The sequence below is a fragment of the Elaeis guineensis genome, chromosome 8 (assembly GCF_000442705.2).
Source record: "Elaeis guineensis isolate ETL-2024a chromosome 8, EG11, whole genome shotgun sequence".
In the NCBI taxonomy this organism is placed as follows: Eukaryota; Viridiplantae; Streptophyta; class Magnoliopsida; order Arecales; family Arecaceae; genus Elaeis; species Elaeis guineensis.
In genome coordinates, this window is record NC_026000.2 from 116,923,777 (window position 1) to 116,928,994 (window position 5,218).

Below are 5,218 nucleotides of genomic sequence, written 5' to 3' on the forward strand. Positions count from 1 at the left end.
CTGGTGCTTGAGGTTGAAAGGTAGTAGTTTTAGAAGGTGACTCGGCAGATGAGTCCTCTATATCATCAAGTGCAACTATCTTATTGTCTATTTGTTTTTTCGATCTTAAGGTAATGAATGGCATTTACACCATTAACTTGGTTTCCTTGTTGGGGTCGTGGACCATTTTGGTTCCTAGGATTTGGCTCAGGTTGGCTAGGTAACCTACCATGTTCTCGTTCACTAATGGTCGAAGCCAGTTGACTTACTTGCATTTCCAGACGGCTATAGCTTGGGTGTTATATTTATGAGTTGACCCGTGGTTTGCATAAAGCTGGTATGTGTCTTCATCATGGCTTCTAGGCTTTTCTCTAAAGAGGTAATTTTTTTGTCATTATCATGGAAGCCTGGCGGGTTGTTCATCATTGGGTTGACCTTAGATTTTGCTGATTGAAATTTGGATTGCCTACATTAGGATTCTGGGACCATGAGAAATTTGGGTGATTCCTCCAACCTGGGTTATATGTGGGTGCATAAGGATTGTTTAATGGTCCTTGATAGGTGGCATTCACCTGTGCACACTCATTCGAGTAGGAACATTCTTCTAAGACATGGTCTGGTGCATTGCACCCTTTACACATGGGTGCAGATATTGATTACATTGGCTGGTCTCTGTAATTCTAAGGCTTCCAATCTACGTTTAAGGTTGTAATCTTGGCCTCTGATGCTAGGTTGGTTGAATTTGATGCATTCCTCCTCTTGAAGGTGTAGCTTATCAGGTTTCCTAGTTATTTCCCACTGTAAATTTTTCTCGGCTAGGTCTTCTAAGAATTGCCAAGCTTCAGTAGTTTCTTTGTCCATAAATTGGCCTTGGCACATGGACTCTAGCATGGTTCTTGAGTTTGAATCTAACCCCTCATAGATGATCTGGCATAATCTCCAAGTTTCTATTCCATGGTGTGGGCATTGGGTCAAAAGATTCTTGAAACGATCAAAGTACTTCCAAAATGATTCACCAGCTAGTTGGTAAAATCGATTTATTTCATTCCTAATCCTAGCTGTTTTATGATGGGGGAAATATTTTTCAAAAATATTCTCACAAAGCTCTCCCAGGTAGTGACAGAATGGTTTGGCAGACTATAAAGCCACTTCTTAGCATTATCCTTAAGGGCAAAGTTGATTAATCTAAGTTTGACCTCATCCTCTGTTAATTGCAGTTTCATGGTTGCACATACCTCCTTAAATTCTCTAATAAATATATAAGCATCCTCTAATCCTGTGAATTTTGGAAGCATATTTATGATTTGAGGTTTGATTTCAAAATTATTAGCTGTGGATTGTGGCAACCTGATACAAGATGGTTGGATGGAGCCAACTGGATAACACAAATCCTTAAGGGTCATGGGTTGGATTGGTTCAGCCATTGGAACAACAGGAATTGACTCAATTCTAACTAGACGACCCGACATTCTTCTCCACACACGAGGTGTACGGTTCTCGATGTTTATACAATTTTTTTTATAAAATTTTTATGTATAAGAAAAAGAAAGAAAAGAGAAAAAGTTCTAAAGAAAAGATCCTAAGGAATCCTAAATCTAAAGAAAAGTAACCAAATTAATTTAAATTTTAATAAATTTTTTTTTATTTTTCAAACAAGTGAAACAATAAATTAAACTCAATCTATCCTAGGGTTAACCTAAATCTAGACAGCTCCTAACTGTTCCAAGATGACCCTTCAAGCCTTTCAAGTGGAGATTGATCAACTAGTTAGCCAGGCAAGTATAAGAGGTGGGAGGTTCACTCATCGTTGTCTTTCTAGACACCAAACAAGTTGGCCAGGCCAGCAACTGAACCAATTTAATAAACCACCCTCCGGGACTTGCCTAGACACCAACTAATCAAACAACTCAAACTTGGTAGAACTCTTAGGGTTCCTTGTCCTATTGAGCTCGAATTCCTTAAGGTTGACGTCTAATTGATTTTAAGATTAAAGGTCTAGGTAATGCAATATGATGGAGATGGTTTTTGGGCTAAAGAAGGGTAATGAAATCCTCACTTTATCTTGTTAATGGGTTGATGCCCTTAGATTAATTATGAAAATACAAATGCAAATAAACAAGATGACCAAAAATGTAAAAGATTTTAATTTAGAATTTTTTTTTTATTTTGATATTTTACTTCACGATTATGAAATGTCTTTTGTTTTGTTTTATTATTTTTTTTTTATGATTAAGTAAATTCAAATGATTAGGTCTAAAAGGAAAAGTAATTAACTAAAAATAATAAAAGAGAAATTAGAAGTGTACCTGAGTTTTCCAGCATCACCAACTAAATCTAGAAACCTAAAGGAAAAAGAAAGAGAGTTATAAAGCATGAAGAACAAATATTTGAAAATAATTTAAAACACCAAATCTCCGGCAACGGCGCCAAAAACTTGATGTGCAAATCTTAAAATTTGTAAATAAAATTGCAAGCGCACAGTGTGCAGAGTAGCACGAACAGCGAGTACGGATCGATCCCACAAAGACTTGGTTTAAAAATAATTTTCAAATCTATGCTCAAGCAAGCTTTAACGAAAATCGAAAATCGAAAGTTGTTTTCTAAAGACAATAAGACTAAGGATCTAGGGTTTTTGAATCCACTAGATCTAGATTAGAAAATTCTACCTAGAATTTTTCTTATTAATCCTAACGACTACTCCTCTTGTCTTTCCCAAGCATAGATTATGAAGGGACTAAGGCCCAACGATAACCCATCAAGATTCTTTACAGGGGAGTAGTAATTAGGATCCCTTAGAGTGTTCTCCTCCTATGCACTGAATCAAGCATGAACTATGAAGGGACTCTGACCCAACTGTAGTTCATCAAAAATTCTTGGCAAAAGAGGAAGAAAAAGAAATCCTAAGAAAAAGAAAGAACCCTATGTAAAACCCCTACTCATGATCTAGCTTCATCGCAAACCCTAGAAGGGATGCTTAGCTAGACATGATCTAAATCTACTTGCAAAATTTAAATGCAAAAAAATAAACTACCCTAATTTCATAAATTAAACTATCCTAATTGCATAAATTTAAACTGTATAATTTAAACCAACCTAATTGCATAAAATTAAATTGCATAAATTAAACTATCCTAATTGCAAGAAAAGTAAATTGCATAATGTAAAGAGATAAAATTGCATAAAAATAAGATTTTATATAAAAAAAATTTATTACAAAAATCTCAAAGCTCGAGGCTTGAGAAGAAAGCTAAAAACCCCACTATCTAGGGTTACAAGCCTGATCGGAAGGCCAGACTCCCTCCTTAAAAAAAAACAAGGGCCTTTGGAGGCTTTTTATAGGCATTTGGGGGTTATAAGGTTTTCAAAACTTTAGATGTGGGACTAAGAGATTTTAGAGGGCTGTTAGGGGGTTTAGGGGCTCAAATCTTGCTCAAAAAGCACTTAAATCCATCAAGAAACCCTAAAAATTGTTTCAGCCGTCCGATCTTCATCTAAAGGACCCAATTCATCTAATAAATCAAGCCGGAAGCGATTCTGGGCCGTCGGATCATGATCTGGGTGAAGCGCTGCCGTTGGATCGTGCTGCAGAGATGGGATCAGGTCGGATGCATCGCGAACTGTCCGATCAAGGTGCTGGAAGATTTCATCCGTTGGATCGCACTGCAGAAGGATCCCGTGTTGTCCTAGTGTTTATTGATTCTTGCAATTGCCTTGATTACGGTTGGATCTTGACCGATTGCGATGGTGGCCGTCCGATGATGCAAAAATGTGGAGCATTGGATCTTGATCAGAGAAGATCGGACCATCGAGTGATGTGAAGTTACCAGGTTGCCCTTCGGACCATCTTCTCTCTCCTCATGAGCCCTAGACCGCGCGTGTGGATCGGGCTCGCGATGCGTTGCGGTGAGCCGAGACTCGCTGATTGGCTGGTTTATGGTGCGCCGATGGGTCCATGGTCCAGGCGCCTATTGCTGTGGACCAGGCGGCTAACAAGATCACCAAATCAGTTGATTTTTGACCAATTTTGATCTGATTTGACTCGGGTTTGACCCAATTGAGTCTTCTTTCTTCATTCTTCAATTTCTGGGTCAATTTAACTCCGTTTTGCATAAAATTTATGCCGTTGGAATCCTCTTTCCTTGTTCTTTCTATTGATGACCTCTTCTTCTGTAAAATATAATAACAAATATCAATTTCTTAATAAAGTTAGATAATTTAGATATTAATTGATACCTTTTATGTCAATTTGTGACATAAATCAACTAGCCGAGGGGCAGTCCACAAACCAACCTTCACTTTTCAATGGGTTAAACTACACCTATTGGAAAGCTTAGATGAAAATTTTTATTCAGGCATTTGATTATGATGTGTGGAGTATCATAGTTAATGGACCACACACACCCATTAAGATAATTGATGGTGTAGAATCAACCAAATCCGAAAGAGAATGGGATGAGGTTGATAAAAAAATGGCTCAACTCAATACTAAAGCCATGAATATTTTATATTGTACTTTAGATGCTAATGAGTTTAATCGTATTTCAACATGCATGTCAGCTAAGAAAATATAAGATAGATTAGAAGTAACACATGAAGGCACTAATCAAGTTAAGGAATCAAAAATTAACATACTTGTGCATAAATATGAACTCTTTAAAATGGAGCATGATGAATCAATAACTGAAATATTTACTCATTTTACGGATATTGTTAATGGTCTAAAAAGTTTTGGTAAGTCTTACTCTAATAGCAATTTTGTAAGAAAAATTCTTAGGTTTTTACCAAGAACGTGGGAGGCCAAAGTGATCGCAATTCAAGAAGCTAAAGATCTAAATATTTTATCTTTGAAAGAGCTTCTAGGATTGCTAATGACACACGAGCTAAGCAAGAAATAGTTGAAAGAGGAAAACTGCTTGTCCTCTATAGGATCTTTCAGATTTCATCAAATTTGGGATGGAATAATTTTAAAAAAATTTATCCTATATATATTTCAGATCTAAGTCTCTAGATCTAATCTTCATATCTGATATTAAATCTAAAATAAATCTAAAAGGGATGAGGAAACAAGTAATACCTCAAGGGTAATCTGATTACCCTGTAGATGATCTCTGCACAGCCTGAGGTTCTAATGTAGCCACGCAAGTGCCTGGTCTCTACCGATATCTACTCAGGTAGGATCTAGAACATCTTCTCCTCATAAATCTATGCTCCAAAAATTAGATCTAAATCTGATTAGAAA

The 5,218-nt window shown here is 36.7% G+C and overlaps 1 non-coding gene across 1 annotated transcript; it reads left to right on the top strand.

Moving 5' to 3' along the window:
• The first annotated feature begins 928 nt into the window (after positions 1 to 928).
• Positions 929 to 1,035, top strand: LOC140851317 (small nucleolar RNA R71). Its single transcript, XR_012134068.1, has one exon. It is a non-coding gene; the product is annotated as a small nucleolar RNA R71 (small nucleolar RNA).
• The last annotated feature ends 4,183 nt before the right edge of the window (positions 1,036 to 5,218 follow it).